Source organism: Urocitellus parryii, chromosome 4, assembly GCF_045843805.1.
Source record: "Urocitellus parryii isolate mUroPar1 chromosome 4, mUroPar1.hap1, whole genome shotgun sequence".
NCBI lineage: Eukaryota > Metazoa > Chordata > Mammalia > Rodentia > Sciuridae > Urocitellus > Urocitellus parryii.
The window spans coordinates 48,718,763-48,737,396 of record NC_135534.1 but is presented as its reverse complement, the minus strand read 5'-3'; the positions used below and the strand labels follow the sequence as shown (position 1 = coordinate 48,737,396).

General features: G+C 41.8%; 1 protein-coding gene and 1 pseudogene across 1 annotated transcript in view; one reads left to right on the top strand and one right to left on the bottom strand.

Moving 5' to 3' along the window:
• Insc (INSC spindle orientation adaptor protein) overlaps positions 1 to 18,634 on the top strand; it is a 128,247-nt gene that overhangs the window by 9,688 nt on the left and 99,925 nt on the right. The window lies entirely within an intron of this gene.
• Positions 2,556 to 17,529, bottom strand: LOC113189954 (vesicle-associated membrane protein 3 pseudogene; annotated as a pseudogene).

Below are 18,634 nucleotides of genomic sequence, written 5' to 3'. Positions count from 1 at the left end.
AAGATCTTTGCAAACTCTGCAAAAGTTAAGAATTCCTTTCATGATTCCCACGGGCCAGGGGCTGCCAGCCTCCCCCAACCCATGGAACCCCACTAGATGGAGGCCTGAAAGAGTACACAGAGTGGGTCTTTCTAAGCCCTGTGAGCCATTCCTGCAGAGATGTCATAGCACTAGGACAGGTCGGCCTGTTCAGTGTCCCGGGTCCCTCACTCTTGCCCTCCTCACCCAGCTTCTCATTCAGTGATTGATGTCATTCTTCTTTCAGTTACTCACATACCCGCCCATCTGCTACCCACTTATCCATTCACTAATGAAAATTTATGCTGGGTTTGTAAGCAAGACTCCAGGCTGATGAGTCACCCTCGTATTCCTCTCCTTCCTCCCTCTCTCCTATGGTCTAGGCCAGTCACCCTGTCCCACTTGGAAAGCCAGGTAAGGAGACCATTGGGGCTGGGGGAGATGTGCTGGCCAAGTGCTGGGCCTCATGGGTTTGCAGGGTACCTCAGTCCTCAGGGGTTACAATGGCTGACCGAACTGCCACACTGCTTACCCCTCTTGTCTGGCTCTCTGCTTTTCTGGCTCTCCATTGAGGCGAGGCTAGGAGTTTGACTCCTTGATCGGAGAGATGGAAGTCAATAACTGGGCTCAGCAGAGTGGATGGGGACTCAGACCTGAAAGGCAAAGAGAAACAGAGCTCCCTGTGGGTCTCACTGTGGAAAGGAGGATGCTTTTGTTTTCCTCTTCATTTTCTGCCATCATGGCACTTTAACCTGGTGGAATTTACAGAGAAGCTGGAGGAAGGGAGGGGGGATTTTAAAACGTGGCATTTAGAAAGCAGGCAGTGGATAATCCTGGCCCCACCTCGCCAGAAGCTGCTCTGTTTATTCTCCCAGGGCTGTCATTTACAAAGAGCTCCCCAGAATGTGTGCTGTCCATCTGCTGCGGTGGCAGACGAGCTGGAACTGAGCAGACATAGGACAATGGCAGCTGCATCAGATAAGAGCATCTTAGAAAAATAGCTGAAGTTGGCCAGCGTCTAGATTACAGACCCATCATCCTCTCTTTCCCTTGCTCGCACATTCATTCAACAAGGATCAGCTCAGCTCCTGTGTGCCCTGGAGATATTTCAGTGAGCCAAACACTCATTTCTTGTCCTTAGAGGATTTTCTTTTTTATTGGGGAAGACAGGGACATGTGCAGGATGCAAAACAGTACTGATTGCTATGGAGAGGTATAGAAAATGGTAAGGGAGCTCCAGGAGGGGCAGGGATGTGTACCTTCATGTGGGAGCTTCTCTGGAATAGACATGTGAGCAAGGCTTGGAAGAAGTGAAGGTGAGACCCATGCGAATATTTTGGGAAAAGCAAGGGCAAAGGCCCTGAGGCATGTTTGAGGAAGAGCCTGAAAGTCAATATGACTGGAATGAAGTGAGAGATGGGGAGACTTTAAGTCATTGAGGTCAGTGCATTACTGGGAGCATGAAGGCTTGAATATGTTATTTGAAGACTTCAACTTTAAAAAAAAAATTAAAAATATTTATTCTTTATTTATAGGTTGATACAATACCCTTATTTAATTTTTATGTGGTGCTGAGGATCAAACTTGGTGCCTCTTGCATGCTAGGTGAGCGCTTTTCCTCTGAGCCACAACCCCAGTCCATAATTATTTTTTTAGTTGTTGACAAACATTTATTTTATTCATTTATTTATGTGCAGTGCTGAGAAATTAAACCCAATGCCTCACATATGCAAGGCAAATGCTCTACCATTGAGCCACAACCCCAGCCCCAAGATTTCTACTTTTAATCTGAATGATATAGGTGGACATCGGAAAGGTTTTTTTTTTAGTTATAAATGGACATAATACTTTTATTTATTCACTTATTTTTATATGGTGCTGAGAATCAAACCTAGTACCTCACGTATACTAGGCAATTTCTCTACCACTGAGCTACAACCCCAGCCTCATCGGAAAAAATTTTTTCTAATGAAGTAGCAAAAATTCTTTATCAAATCTTATTTTAAACACAGCCAGTAGTGCTTACAAAAAGAATAGGGTTTACAGGGCACTAGGAAAGTATCCAAATAAGGCACAGCCTATTATTGTCACAGATGGGTATTAGGCAGTAGTGTTCTTCCTGGAAGGCACAAGTTGGAAATCTGATTATCCAATAGTTTAAAATGTTGCTCTGAAGATAATGTCAAATTACCAGGATAGTGAACTTGGAATAGATTCCCTTAACTGCAATCAATGGCAGTGAATTAGGGACAATAGTAAGCCTAGATTATAGCACTCTGGAGTCCTGACGTCCTCTATTGCTCATAGATAAATCTGTAAAGTCACTATGCAAAATGTGGGCGGGCTGACCCTCTGGTTTGGAGTGCATATTCTAAAACAAGGGCACACAGCCTAGAAACCAAACTTTACTTGAACTAACAAAAATAATCATTTTGGAAATAACAGTAGGTAAGCTGGATTATATAGCAGGTTCTAAGTCAAAGGTCTTAAAGATGTTTCCTGGACGGACGGCAGGCTTGAATTTCCCCAGCTCTTCATTAAGAGATGCACCATACGATGATGATGACAATAATGACGACCAAAATGCTGATCCCTATTGCCTGTGTCCTGTAATTCTCCCACCAATATTTTCTCTTTAAGGGCAGCACTTGTTGCAGATGGAGAAGCTCCCATCTGCAAGGCATCTGCAGGGTCGCCTAGCTCAGAGAGCTTCAGGTCTCTTTCTAACATTTTGTCCACGTTGACTGTCATTATGTCCACAATATCATCTATTTGGTTTTGTGTCTGCTGAATTCTCTGATTGCTGCCGGTGGCAGCACTGGAACCTGCAGGGGCCTGCAGACCTTTTGCTGAGGGTTCTCAGAGCTGCGCACCAGGCAGAGGGGGCCCGAGAGGTGGGCGATGCGGCGCGCTGGTCTCCATTGGAAAATTTTGAGCATAGAAATGATGTGCTCTGGCTGCTATGAAGATGATAAATTGTGGGAAGGAGGAAGAGAGAGGACTGAGGTGCCTATTTAGTAATTTAAGTGACAGAAGATGGTGATTTGGATCAAGTCCACTTTTACATTCATTTACGGGTTCATTTAGTTTTTATTGTGGGAAAGTCCGTGTAACAGTGCCTTTGAGGCCTGTCATCACTTTCATCTGTTCCTTCTGTCCCCAAGTGATCTGTTCAGTTCTCTTCTTTGCTTCTAACAAGTCCTGACCTGCTACATGTGGAGCATTGCATCAGATGATGACCAACGTGGACATATTCTTGTTGGAATTTGGTCCTATCTTGGAGAAAGGAGGCTTCCATAGGAGGTCATGGTTAGGCATGAAGCCAGGCAGGGTCGAGCAAGCCTAGGAGGAGGGGTGTCAACACTTCAGTGTTCTAGCAGTCCTGTGGTGGCGGGTGGTCAGAGGAAGCAGGAAGCTTCTGGATGGAGCTCACATTTAAATGGAATCTTGATGGGCAGGAGGGAAAGTCAGTCCTGAAGGACAGTAGGAAAATTTTCTTGAAGCTTGAACTTAAGGAACATGTTATGTACAGGATGGCAATGCTAAGGAGAGGTGGCGGGGGGCAGGAAGACTTCCTGGAGAGCCATGGGAGGCTGAGGAACCAGACCTGAATTGAAACAGAGACTAAGCGACATATAACAGGTTTTGAAGAGGGTATTACAAGGAGAATTGTATTTTAAAAGGCTGAAACAGATAGCACGAGGAGAGGTAGGCTGGGGGCTGGGAGGGCAGAAAGACTGTGGCCTTGAGTGAGCCTTCTTGGATTTATGTCCAGCGGGGATTCTGTGGGGGTGGCCCCCAGATGTTCTGTAGCCAGGTATGCAATGTGGGGTTACCAATGGCTCATATAACCAGCCAAAGGGAGTGGATGCCACAGGACAAACCCCAGATGGATTCTTTAACTTAAAGCCACCTTTGAGCAAAGAACACCGAACAGCCTGGATTTGGGGATGGAGCAAACTGGAGAAAGAGTTTGGGTCTGGCTTCTGATCATGACTCTTTTGGAAAATTCTGGGGGAGGGAGATCATTGGGTTTTAGGAATTTTAGATCCAGAGAAGAGGCTCCTCTATCCCAGCCCTCTCCTCTTACAGATGGGAAATGGGAGGCCTCCAGAAAGGGCATATATTGTCCAAGACCAGAGAGAGTGCTCATGGCAAAGAAAGGTCAAATATTTCATTGAACTTGTGTTGGGAGAATCACTATATTTTACTTAATTATGCATTTATATATCTCTCTCCATGGAGGAGGAAATTCTAAGAAGGGGAAATTGTTCATTGCTTTCTCTATCACCTCCTGAAGCTTGATGCAGAACAGATGTTCTCCTTGACCCCCAGGACCACACTCTCTCCCCTCCTGACCTAGACCAACAGGACGTTAGGCTGGCCTCAGAGCTGGCCAGCTGTGGGATCAGAAAGAACTGCCTGTGGCTGGGGACAGAGCCCAGCTCCAGGTCTTTAGGCAATCATATGGCTTTGCCTGTGACCAGTTTTTTCTGGATTCACTCCCCACCCTTTCAGACTGCCAGCTGTTGCTCACTTATACTCATAACCCTGGCAAAGTCTGACTGGTGGCCATGAACACATGTGGTTAAAAGGGCCTGCCACCATGAAGGTGCCTACTGAGAGAGAGGGAGCGGAAAGCTGGTGTGGGAGAGGGGCTGGTGTGTCCTCTGCCTGAAGCCACTGCAAGAGGAGAAATCTTCTGCCCAGCTGCAGAGAATGCAGTCTACAGGGGGACTCCCAGCCTCCAGTGGTCACTTAAGGTGTGCATTTGGGGCTTAGTCTGGCCTGAGCCTGGGCCTCTGAGTACTTTATCAGACCTACTTATTTGTTCCCCTGCTGTCCCAAGTCGCTGAAGGTCACTGTAAAAGCAGTCTCTTCCCCAGCATGGGGCCTTGGCATGGCCCCTCCATGTATTCAGGGTCCTAGATGGGACAGCTGGTGGGGGATACACTTTCCCAAAGAATTCGTGGAATGAGGGCCATAGCTCCTGCCAGCTCAGGCCCCAGGGTCTGCATCAGTGCTGGAGGTGGGGGTGGGGTAAGTGGCTCTTCAGCTCTTGGCCAACACATCTAGTCTGCCTTGCGCTCTAGGGTCTGCAGGGACTCCACACAGAGGGGCGTGAGTTCCTCTTGTGAGCAAACAACCAGTAGATACAGGAAAGTAAGTGTACCCTGATCTACCTCCAGAAAAGGCAGTGGTGTTTCCTTCAGATGTGGGACATCATGATGACCAAGGTAGTTACTGGGGACCAAGCTAGGTTTCAGACAGAACCTGAGAGACTTAGAAGAACTGGGGTTCCGATCTGGGATCAGCCATTAATTTTCTGTGTGCCTTTGGTAAGTCATTTGCCTCCTCGGGACTTCATTTTCCTTTTGTAGAACTGCAGGGCTGGACAAAGACAATTCCTGAGGCCCTGTCTTGCTATAACATTCTAAGTTTCTTGCTTATATTACGGCAACAGGAATTTTGGTTAGGACCTTGACTTCCAGATTCTGTTTGATGCAGGGCTCATTTTTCAGTGCTTAAAAATCCACCTGTGTAAATTCATTCCTTTGGATCTTTTAAGAGACTCTTATTTCCAGATTCCATTTTCCTTAACCAAGCCTTTGTCTTTTCACTGCCTCATATAAGGACACCAAGAACTGTCACATCTATTATTATATTTTGATCTTTGCAACAACTGTGCCAGGTGTGTGTGTATATATATATATATATATATATATATATATATATATATATATATATATATAAATGAAATAATACCCCCAGTTTGCTTAGAGCAAAAACACCCAGAGAGATTAAGTAACTTGACGCAGATTATTATTGGCAAAACTGAGACTGGGCTGGAGGTTTCTTGGCCATCAGTTTGTGATCTTTTGGGTCACCCTTTAGATTTGGGAAGGGCAGCATAAAGACTAGATGGGATGGGGGTTGTGGTGTTCACCAGGTGACAGGAGTATCAGGATGAGATACAGGTACAGGTTTGCCATCATAGACCCGTCCTATGTTGGGCTGAGTACTCAGCCTGGGGCAGCCCCATCTAGGCCAGTAGTGAGGGGCTAGGTGGCCCTATGCCTGGATATGCAAAGGGTGTGGTGGCAGAAGTTCCTCTAGTCTCTCTTTTACCCCAAAATCTGCGTGTTGTCTGCTTTTTTAGCAGGGTAATGGGTATCTGGCCCAGCCCTTAATCAATTAACCTCCTAATTAACCTTCCTTTTCTTGTTTTTTTAAAAATTGTCATCTGTTTGGTCCTCGAGATGAGCTCTTTTTCTCTGACTGCAGAAAGGGGCTCTTAAATTAAGTAGCCCTTTTAATAAGCTTCTCTCTGGCTCAATCCAGCCAGATCTTTGCTCTGGGGGAAAGCGAGCCTGGGGCAGCTATGTGGGCAGGAGGAATCCTCCCCTCAGACAGGCAGGAATGGTGGTAAATATCTTCTGCTGTTATTCCCCCACTTCCCTTCACCTTCTGCTTGTGATTTGGGATGTGTGTGAGCTCCAAATCTGTCACTGTCATTTGTCATGAATCCAGTTTTCATATTTGCTAGGTCTATCTTGGAGGCTACTATTCAGTTCTTGAAATTTACTCCAGGGTCAACTTCATATTTTATTTACTAAGAAAAGCCTTAGTATCTGGCAAGAAAAGTCCCCCTACTGTCTTTTTCAGGAATATCTTGCCTATCCATTTCAGATTCAACTTGGCAAATTTTAAGGCAAAATTCTATGGGGATTTGATTAGGATTACAACAAATCTATAGATAAATTTATAGTGAATTGATATTTTCTTGTCACATGCATGATCCTTCATATAGCTGAAATATCTCTTTATTTACCTTAGCCACCTTTGAAATATTTTTGTAATGTTTTACAGCTTCCTGAATAAGGGGCTTGCACATAGACTCATTCTGATGTACCTTATGTCTTTTGCTGCTCTTATCAATGATTGATCTCTCCCCCGTTCCCTTCAATTTCCCCTTCCTCCCTCTCTCCCTTCTTCTAATGGCCTCTCTTTTAAATATCAGGGTATAGGATGTGTCCCTGACCACACTTGACTTTTGCATCTTCATTTCTAGCCAATTTTCTAAGATCCTTTATAATTTAAAATAATTTATTTGTAGATGCTTTGGGGTGTTCTACATAGACAAGGGTGAAAGGCTAGTTCATATTGCATTCTTATAAGAATGAGGTTTCATAACCTGAAAGATTATGAAAATGCATACGTAAATATCTCCTAATACATAAAATAGAATTGAAAGCAAAAATCAGAGCCTTAAATGCTAATTTAAGCATTTCTAATTTAAGAAAATTTGAAGGCTAGAATACAAAACTGCTAACAATATTAGCAATTTTAAGAAGAAGAAAATAATTTCAAAGAAAGTATCAGAAGGAAGAGAGTTAAGACAAGAACAAATGCTAAACAAAACACAAAACAAAAATAAACACAAAAAATAATCCAGAGTTAAATTTTGTTTATGAAAATATGAATAAAGTAGATAAATTTTTGGTAAAATCAGAACAAAAGAAAAAACACAAACATTAGTCTTAAAAGATTTTTGTTAAGAGAGCAAAGAGAATATTATGCAAAACCACTAAAAACAAATGAACTAGATAAGATCCTTGAAAAATATAATTTTCCAAAATTGACTCAAGAAGAAATACATCTATAACCACTAAAAGAATTAATCAATAGTTTAAAAACTTCCCATCAAGAAAAAGTCAGGCCCAGAGAAGTTCATAGATGACTTCATGTCATTCAAAGGAAAGATTAAGCTACCCAAACTCTTCCGGAGAACAGGAAAAAAGAGAGCACACCTCAGGTGATTTTAGGAGGCTGTCATAAATCTGATGCCAAAACTAGACAAGAACAAAACAAGAAAGGGAATATATAGGCCATTCTCATATAAATATGGAAGAAACTATATTAAACAAAATTAGCAAAAAGAATCCATCTGTAGATGGAAAGTGTGACACATCATGGCTTTACTGGGTTTAGCTTAAATGACACAGTTATCATAACATTAAAATATAGATTAATAAACTCATTACATAACAGGTTCTAAGAAAAAAATTACCACAATTTTAGTAGAGGAAGAAAAAAATTGATAAAATTCAATAGCCATTCATTACAAAACCCTCAAGCAAACAAGGAATAAAAGGGACCCTCCTTATACTGATTATAGAGCATCTACCAAGATAAAAATACCACAAATAACCTAATGAGGACACATGGAAGTATTTCCTGTGAGATCAGAAACAAAATAAAGATGCCCAGTTCTCACCAACTTTTATTCATTATTGTATTAGAGAGAAAGAAAATGTATAAGGATACAGGAGAAAAATCAAACTGTCATTTGCAGTAGTTAAGTTTTCCCCAGGGTTGGAACATCTGCGCATGCATCTGGCTGGCACATCTGCCCTTGCCCACAGCCAAGGGGTGGGGGTGAGGAAGCTGGCCCCTGCTGTGCTCACTCAGCCACACACCTATACAAGGCTGAGTCCACCAGGCAGTCCACTAGGCAAGCCAAGCGTTGTGGTCTGTGTCCCTCCAGATGCAATCAGAGAAAAGAAAAGTTGTGCTGCAATTGTGTACTGTGATTCAATATGCATTCTGCTGTCATATATACCTAATTAAAATATAAGTTTTAAAAAATGTTTGAAGAGACTGTGTATTTATGACACATCGGACACAGTATTCTGTTCATAAACATTAAATCTAACTTAATTGTGACATTCAAACCTTTATGCCATATTGATAATTTTTCTATTTGTCTTATCAACTAATGAGAGAATTGTGTTGAAATCTTCAACAGTGATTCTTGACTAGTTAATTTCTCCTTGAAATGTTATCAGTTTTTACTCTGGTTATCTTCAGACTATATTTTAGAATTAACCTTATTATTGTATCTACTTGATGAGTGGAACTTTTAATTTTTGTGTAGTGAATCTCTTTAGCTCTATCTTATTGTCTTGAAGTGTGTTTTGAATTATCAGTATACACCAGCAACAGATAATTCCTAAATATTTTTATGATATACATATATAATTAAAGTATATAACATTACTATTAATACAATTATTAATGTAATTATTATTTATTAATGCATTGTTATTAATGCATCATAGTTATACAAAACATTGGAATTCATTTTGACATAATCATACAAGCTTGGAATAGAATTTGTTCCCCTCTGGTCCGCAGTACTTCCCCCTTCCCTCCCAATCTCCCTCCTCCTGTTCTCCTTTTTCTACTGGTCTTCCTTCCATTTATTCATAGTTTTAAAAATAGTGTTTTATAGAATCACATAAGGGTGAAATTCAGTGTGGTATATTCTCCTAAGTACATGGCATAGCTTGGTCAACTTCATTCCACTGTTCCTCTCTTGTCCTGTCCTCCTTCCATCCCCTTCCTCTGCTCTATTGATCTTCTTTCTATTTTCATGGGATACCCCCATCCCAGTTTTTCTCCCCTTATGTTGGTCTAGCTTCTGCATTTTTGTAAACTAACTTTAAACTGTTTTGGGTCTTTCTGATTTAGGGATATTTCTCGTAGCCAGCACTTAGAATGTATGACCAAGGGATCCATCCATCATAACTCCCCCTCTCTCCTCCCTTTCCATCTCCCCTCTCTATAATTCAACCTTGATAAACTTTGTAACTGGCTACATTTCCCCTTACTGTGATTACTACTATACATTGATGCTCCTTCTTCATGCTTTCTTTCTTCTCTTGGATTTTTTCCTTTATTACTTGTTTACATTTTCTTCCCTCCATATTTTGAGGGTAATGTTTTTTTTCTCTATGTCTATTAGCTTTTAGTTAATTACCCCAGATATGATAACATTAATAAACATTTAACAAGCTTAAAGTTAATTTACATCTCGATTTTCTTCTTCCCTGCAAACAAGAAACTTGGAGTTCTTAATCATCCTTGTCTAAATTTATATGTAATATTTTTGACTTGTCTTCCCCCTTACCTCACAAATGAGGTATTATAATTGTTACGTGTCATCAAAGTTTGTTTAGGTTTATCCACATAGTTTCAAATGAGTTTGCTTATCTTTCTTTCTTGTATTTAGAACATTCTACCTGATATTGTGTTCTTTTAGAGGAAGCAAAACCTTCAGAATTTCCTTGAGTGTGAGATTTTTGCTTTTCTAAAAATGCCTTACTTCATCTGCATGCTTAAAAGAGAGTTCCTCTGGATATAGAAATTTAGGGCAATCATTTTCTGCAACCAGACATTTTCCTGTTTGCCCAGTTTCACCACGGCTGTGCAGCAGTCACCTGTCGGGTTTCATTTCCTTACTCCTTTGGGTGCTTCAAAGTCTTCTTTGTCTTTGGTGCTCTGTGGTGCCATGAATGGTATCGGACGGATGTGTCTTTTGTATTTATCTTGCTTGGGATTCATTGTGACTTCTGGATTTGAAGACTTTTTTTTTTTTTTTTTTACTATTATCTAATCTTTGAAATATGATGAGGTGCTTGTTGGACTATGTCTCTCTATTCCTTAGTGTTAGCTTCAGTTCTCTCTTATTTTCTTTTTGTCTCTTTGGACTGCAGTTTGGATAATTTCTTTTGTTCTGTCTTTTAACATTCGAACCCATTTTTGAGCTGTGATTAATCTCTCCAATGAGTTTTTCTGTTTAATTATTATATTTTAATTTATAGAAGTTCTACTTGGTTCTTTCTCAGATTTGCCGAGTTATATTTATAGCCTTTGTTCCTTGAAGACGCTTCCAAGGCTCTTTCATTTCTTGAAAATAAATTCTTTAAATGAGACTCCTCCTACACTGATAGTGTAAATTCAAGCCACAGCCTATAGGAAGATCTTATTGTGGAGACTGATTCTCAGCTTTGCTTGCTAACCCTGGGTACAGAAAGCTTATTTCTCATTTACCTTACATGGAGTTTCTGGTCTTCTTGACCCTTACTTAATTCTTCCCCTTGGGATGTCCCTGGGCTTTGTCTAGCATGTCCCCTGTACACACAAGAAATAGAAGCTCAGGGAATGTGGCTTTCCGCAGCCATTCTCCAAGGGAAATCTTCCTGGCCCTGCTTTGCTTTGCTTTCAGCCTCTCCAGATTTATTACATTTTTTTTTTGCCAGCTCAGTGATATACTTTAAAAATAACAAAGATACCTTTATCCATCCTTTAACGTTGTTCATGGAGAATCATTTTTAATTACCTGCTCTACCATATTGAAAAATCCCATATGCATTTTCTCTATAAGAAGATGGCTTGAGGCAGAGGCTTCACCCAACTAGTGGTGCACCAGACCAAATTCATGAACCTCTCTGGGTCTCTGTTAATGGCCATCTTTAAAATGGAGATAACAGTAGTACTTATTATTTTGGACTTTTCAACAAATAAATGAATTTATTTACATGAAACACTTTAGAAGAGTTCATTGGCACATACTTAAATTGCCCAGTACCATACTTCATTGAATTTAGATGCCATTAATTATAAGATGCCCTGTTTATTAAAAAAAGAAAATATGGTTTCAATCAACTACGACACAATACCAAAATGCCATTGACTGAAACATAATCCAAATTTCAGATGTTAAAATTTGAAAAAAAAAATGCACCTTAGAGTGATATGACTAGTGTAAGTTTTAGGTATTTATCCACATAAGCAGAAAAGGCAGTGTCAAGAATTAGATTGTGGGCTGGGGATGTGGCTCAAGCGGTGGCGCGCTCACCTGGCATGCGTGTGGCCCGGGTTCGATCCTCAGCACCACATACAAACAAAGATGTTGTGACCGCCGATAACTAAAAAAAATAAATAAATATTAAAAAAATTCTCTCTCTCTCTCTCTGTCTCTCTCTTAAAAAAATTAAAAATATCTCTAAAAAAAAAAGAAGTAGATTTTTAGTCTCACATTTGAAGGACTTTAAGTATTTATAGGTGTTCATTCCAGCCCACCCTTGCTCTACCAATTTTTGGACACTGGCTATTGTAGGTGAGCTGCAGTCAATGTCCATGAAGCCAAGGGTCTAGAAAAACAATATATCCCATCATATCCTTCAAGACTGAGGCATAAAGGAAAATGAACCTGTATTTGTAAAGCAACTTTCCTGTGTCTAGCACACTCATGAGTGCCTTAAATTTAGCCTTAACTTCAATTCTTACAATTAGGTTAATTAGACTAGATGCAGTTAAAAAAAAAAAAAACAACCCAGCCCATTAGTGGCTTACCATGTTGGGTGTAATCTTGCTTACTCCAAAGACCAATGCAGATTGAGTGGCTCTCTTCCAAGCTGAGATTAGAGATGCATCTTCTTTCCTCTTTTCATTTTTTTCCTATTGTGGCTTTCAGGCTGTTTTGGCATCACTTGGCAGGCAAAAAGCAGAAGAGAGAGGGAGTATCAGGAAAGTACACCTTCTGTTCCATCTAAACCCTTCAAGACCCCACAGTTTTCTTTATTCCTAGGTACCTTTCTAGAGGGGGAAAATAGTACAGATTAGGCTGTGCAAACAGGCCTCTTTGAAGCATCGTTATTAACTGTAGATAGAAAAAGAGAATTCAGGGTTTCAGTCTGGATGTGCTGGGTGCCAGGACCAATGCATAGAATTATGGAAGCACAAGATGCTTTTGGAGGCCCATGGGACATTCCACAGGGGAGGAACCAACAAGTATTGAGGTCCCACTCTGCTAGAAACTATGGAAGGCACTGTTCAGATGTTCCTGTCACATGTGGCATACTAGACATACATGAATCTTGAAAAGACAAATTTCTGTGAATGGGATGCTTTTTGTGTTTTATCCATTTTGTTCCTCAAATAGTTAAATTAAATAGTCAGATGTGGACCATGTGGCTATGTACTGGCATTTGCTCTCCCCCAACATTAAGGATGTAATGTCAACAGGATTTGTTGAGAATGGGTGTGTTGTGCTCTCATTCTGGTTAATTCTGTTTATATACATACAGTGGCCCTAGATGGGTTAGGTTCTGTCTTTGGTTCCCTTCACTAATGAGCTGGTAAGAACCCTTCACCATTGTGGCTGAGTCAGGGTTCTGGGTCAGTTTGGATTGTTATTTGAATGTCCCATAATACTTTGGTCACACAAGATGTAAGCTGGGAAGTTAATTGTTTCTTCAGGGTCAGTGTTACTAATCACAGGAAATGGCTCCGTGCTTTTGTCTGTACTTATTCAAAACATGTTCCCTGTCTTGGTCTGTTTCATGCTGCTATAACAAAATGCCACAGACTCAGTAATTTATAATGAACAGAAATTTACTGGCTCACAATCCTGGAGGCTTGGAAGTCTACTATCAAGGAGCCAGATGGTCTGATGTATGGGGAGGCCCTTTTGTCTTCAAGATGATGCCTCATGCTGTATCTTCTAGAGGGGAGGAAGGATGGATCCTCGTATTTCAGAAGGTAGAAGGGGTAGGAGAGTGAATCCACAATCCACTTTTCTGAACCCTTAATAGAATGGTATTAATCCATCCATGGGGGCTCTGTTCTTAATTACCTCTGAAAGGCTCCAGTCTCCCAACACTATCAAACATGGGATTAGGTTTCATCTATGAATTCTAAAGGGGATACAAACATTTAGGCTATAGCAGTCTCCATGTATTGGGTTTTGATCAAATCTCTTCCATGGGCAGCTCTGTGCCTTTCTAACATATTTAATATATTCTTCTTTTATATCCTCTTTGGTCGGAAGCAGATCTCTGTACCTGAAGTCTGGATAAGAAATGGATCTCTCATTAGGCACAAAGATATTATAAAACTTTCTATATGGCAACATTCTTTAGTTTTCTGGGTCAAAATACCTTCTCATATTATCAATTAACTTGCTCTGAAGTATCATTCAGGATACATGATCTTGGGTGATTCCAGGAACACTGAGAATAGGTTCTGTTTGTTTTACAAATGATAAAGCTGAAAGTCAGAGAGGCCTAGTAAGAGACAAAACTGGGATTGGTTCATAGATTTCCATGACCTTACCATGCCACTTTCTCAATGTTATTGTGAAAACACCAGTTTGGAGGATATGGAGAAAAAAATAAAACCACAGAGGATCAGATTATCATGATGGTTGATGTAGCATTTTCATCTGCTCATGGCTTCAGAAGTAAAATTTCATGAAACCGTTAGAGCTTGTACAATTCGCCCTCCTGTGTCCTCCTTCCCAAGGGTATACAGACCCAACCTGGGCTCTCATCGTGACTCAGGGAGGGAAAGAGCTTGTCCAATGTGACCTCTGAATGTGATTTATGAAATAGGATGCATCCAAAATTTCACCACGTTGGAGCCATTCAATTTTCTCTAATGGCCTTTATCTGAGAGTTATGTCTATTCGTGGCAGTCACAACCAGTAAGTCATTAACTTAAAGTATACTGATTGTTAATTTTAGCACCATGGGACCTGGGCCCAGTGGGAGAGGTCTCTTGCTTTTGCAAATGGAAGCTAAGAAACATTTGAGGATTTGGCAAACATTTATATCAGGGAAAGTTAGAATGTAAGAAGAGATAATTAAAAAGTTAAAGAGGAAAAGTAGTTGAAGAGTTGGAATTCAGTAGTTGTCAGAATGACCTCTGCCTGGCTGCCTCCCTATTTCTAGATGTTTCTTTACAGAAAGAAAAATGAAGCCAATCTTTATATCACCCACTGCGTGGTGCTTCATCACGGATGTGCACAGAATTCTCATTTTATCCTTATTATATGTCCTATTTTACAAACAAATAAAATTAATGTCAAAGGTCACACCACTAATACCTGATTGAATTTATATTGTTTTTTTTTAATTTTTTTTTAGTAGTTGCTCACAACATTACAATGATCTTGACATATCATACATTTGATTCAAATGGAGATGAATTTATATTGTTAACCAATGGACTTCTGGAAGAGAGTGGCTTAAAGGCCCAGCCAAGTCCCCTTGGCGGCTACATTCCATCTAAGGTCCTGGAGGTCTGGACATTAGTTTCTCTCTTTTGACCTCTAGAAAAGCCTCAGCTTAGGGCCAGCTCCCAGAACAACAGTAAATGCAGCTTCCTGTGCAATTCAGGGATTGGAGCTCCCTTGATTGGAAGCTGGGCAGTCAGATGCCCCAGAGAGGCATCCTGAGACACACCGTTGGGCCAGCTATGGTTTTCCTGATTCCAGGAGCCTGAGCCTTCTCCTAGGACTGCCACACTTGAACTTCAGAAGAGGCTGTCGGGTGGTTTTCTTGGACAACTAGGAATCATTTAGAAGATGAATGGTACTGGAACATGGGGGCCTCCTTCTTTCCAATCTCTGGGGACTCATAGCACCTTTGAGTCAACCTGTCTGTCCCATCCCAGGGCTGAGCTGTATCTAACCAAGACCTTTGAATTTTCTTGTCCACACTCTACTTCCCTAGACTTGATAACCAGCACCAAAGATAAAAAGCAAGCACAAGAATTCTGATTTACAGTTGGGAGCTGCGGCTCCACTGATCTTCCATGGTAAACCACTCTGAGGCCCTGGTCGGTCTCTCCAGGTTTCTACCAGGCAAACCCTATTTAAGATTTTCCAGGAGATGAGGGGGACATGTATAGATAACAAAACCCGTGTGCTCGTCCCAGGTGTGGCTTGGCTGGCTTGTGTGATCTTGGGCAGTCTCTTCTTCTCTTTCAATGTGTCTCTCCATATGTCCATGTTAACCTCTATGCTGCCATTTCCTCATCTGAACAAGCCAAAGGTCAAGCATTATAATTTGCAGGGGACTTGGAAATTTCCCTCTGTAATAATAGCAACAACAACAATTTTAAATATTTTACATCTGATCCTTAAAATAACCCCATGAGGTAGGGGGTTATAATGCTCCAAGAGTACAATATGAGATCCTACAGGAAGGCTGTCTGGATTTTCCCTGGGGGCTGTAGTCTCACCCCTATCAAGTTCTCAGATGTATTTATCTAGATGAGATGCCTGTTGTCTTCAAGGTGAGTCCTAGAAAGTAGAGGTGAGTAGGTAATCGGGTGGAGGCTTGGCACCCTGTCTGTGCTTTGCTGGAATTGGTCTGTACTGTCCAGCAAGGTCTTCATGGTCTGGAGGAGATAAGACCCGGCTTTGTGAGTCCCTGTGAGTTCTTTTCTGCCTGCTAGCTGGGCTCTATTGCCTCACAGCTGTGAGGGGCCATCGAGGATTCCTCCAGGGAATCAGAACTCTCTAAATTTCATAAGGTTTTTTTCCATTCAGTGGGGCTGGGTGGCAGCTTGCTTGGGTGATGTGCTTCCCGTGGGAATGAGAGTCCATAAAGTATCTGGTTGCTTATGCACAGTCTTGGAGGAAGGATTTAGAGCCACATCTGTGTGGTCCTGTCCCACTCCTCTCTACCCCTGTTGCCTCCTCCTGTACCTAGCCTAGGGATGCTGTTGGAGCGGATTCCTTTCTACAGTATTTCCTCTCTCTCTGGTGTTGACAGCTGTGCCTTGAGTTGTACCCCGAATGGCCCATTAGACCATGGCAGGCCCGCTTACTCCTGGTTCTAATTGAATAATTTACTGTAAATAGCCTCCATTTCCTGCATAAAGCCAGTCTCGTTAGCCAAATGGAGGTGAGCAAGGGCTTGCCTCTAATGGGATGTGGGGGCAGAAATGAGCTGTCCAAATGGAGCTGTTGTCGCAGCAGGCCTTGGATTAAATCAGAGACACTTAAGGCTTCAGCTCCTTCTTGCAAACTAGCTATTCTTGGGTGGGGGAGACACAGCCCAGAGCCCTGCAGAAACAAGGCTGCAGGGTCCATGAGGGAATTTTCAGTGAATTAGGAAGGGTCCCTGGGGAAGTGACCGAGGGTTTTCCTTTTCCTTATTCATTCCTACATGTGTCTTCCCCGCCCCCCAACCTCTCCTACTGGGCAAAGCAGCTTCTCTACTCTGACATACTTCTCAAATCCCCCTTTCAATAGCAAGGACACTCCCCTTTGAGGCAATCAAGGGGCAAGTTCAATAGCAGGGACTTTCGGGAGGATTCTCATTTCAGAAGTTCCAGGGAGGTAGATATAATTGAGGGAACCACAGATGAACGGTGATCTTCCTAAGGTCATGTACTAATCAGGTGCAGAGTTAGGTTGGACTCTGTCACACTCTCAAGTTCATTTAGAACTGTGCCTGGTGCATGATACTGTTCATGAATATTAGCTATTTGTACTGTTAGAGGCACTTTATAGATATCACCTGGGCTGAACTCCTGGCATTTGCTGTCTGACCTTCCAGATGTTCTCCCTCACTTGTTGCTCATTCCCAAAGAATGTGAACAGTGGTTTCACTGAGAGCTGATCTTCACAATCCCAGCTCTTGACTCCGTAGGGTCCTGAGACCAGTCCTCTGTGGAGCAAGATGTGCTTTAGCTGGAGGCTCCACCTGCAGCATTGCTGGGAAGCTATGAGATGCTCATTGCCCTTTCTGAAGGGCCACAGATCCAGGATCAGGAATCAGTTCTAGGATTTTGCAGTCACCAAGCCATGTTTCTGGAATCTTCCTCTCTTAGAAATTCAGATCATGTGCTTGTACCTAGGCTGCTGCTCATGACGACGGTTTCTCCTCAGGGCCCCTCAGGTACGACTTGACCCTGACCCAGCGTATCCTCCAGTTCTGTGGCGTGCTTCTCCCTGTCCTATGGAATCCTGTTGCTTCACACTTCACAGGCTCCTGGAGCCTCCCACTGTCTCCCACAGCCCTTCATTTACCATGGCCTTCAATTCCCTCTTTGGCATTTTGACTTTGTCTCCTTTCTGTTCCGTGATGGAGATGGAAGTAAAATGAGGTCTGCCCACTCACTACCATTGAATCCCATCTTAGATTTTACCCTAGAATTGGCATTTTCCTTTTATTGTTCTTCAGTCAAACATATCAAAAAGGGAGCAAATGCCTCATCTTATATTTTGCTTTCTCTTTTGTGCCATCCTTTTCTGACTACTAGCTGCCTTGGTTCCAAATAAAACTTTCTCAGTAACAATACCAATGATAGGAATAACAATGGTGATGACATGTGGTCACAGGTGCTCACTGAACACTGTCACTGTGCCAAGGGCTTTATGTCCTGTGATCTCATCTTCAGCATCTCCCTCAGTATGGCTGACCATGGGACTGAGCACACAGCAGACTCTCAGGAAATACTAATAACAACCACTACTTATTTAGTTCTTACTCTGGCCTAAGACTTCCATATTCCTTATCTCATGTCATCATATAATAGTTCTAAAAAAATAGATATTATTATCCTCAGTTATAGATCAACAGGGTGAAACACAAATGTATTAAAAATTGATTCTACTAGTTCTTTCAGAAGACAGGTAGAGCCCAGACCAAGTGCCAGCCCTTGGGTCAGAGCCAGGAATACACATGGCCCCTGCTTTGGAGGAGACTCACAGTCTAATGGGACCCGTAGGCTAAGGAGCAGGCATTAGAGAATGAATCTCTGGAATTATCCAAGATGCAAGTTCATCCTGGGCTCCTGTTTTTCTATACTTTGCAGACTGACCATTTGATTCTTTGTTCCCAGCATCATCAAGAGGGGACTTTGTGTCAAGTCACATCACTATTAATTAAAGTCTTCCTCACCCATCCTTTTCTAACAGGACTCACTTTTCATATGAAGTAAGAGATTTCCATTGGCTTCACCAGGTGCAGGG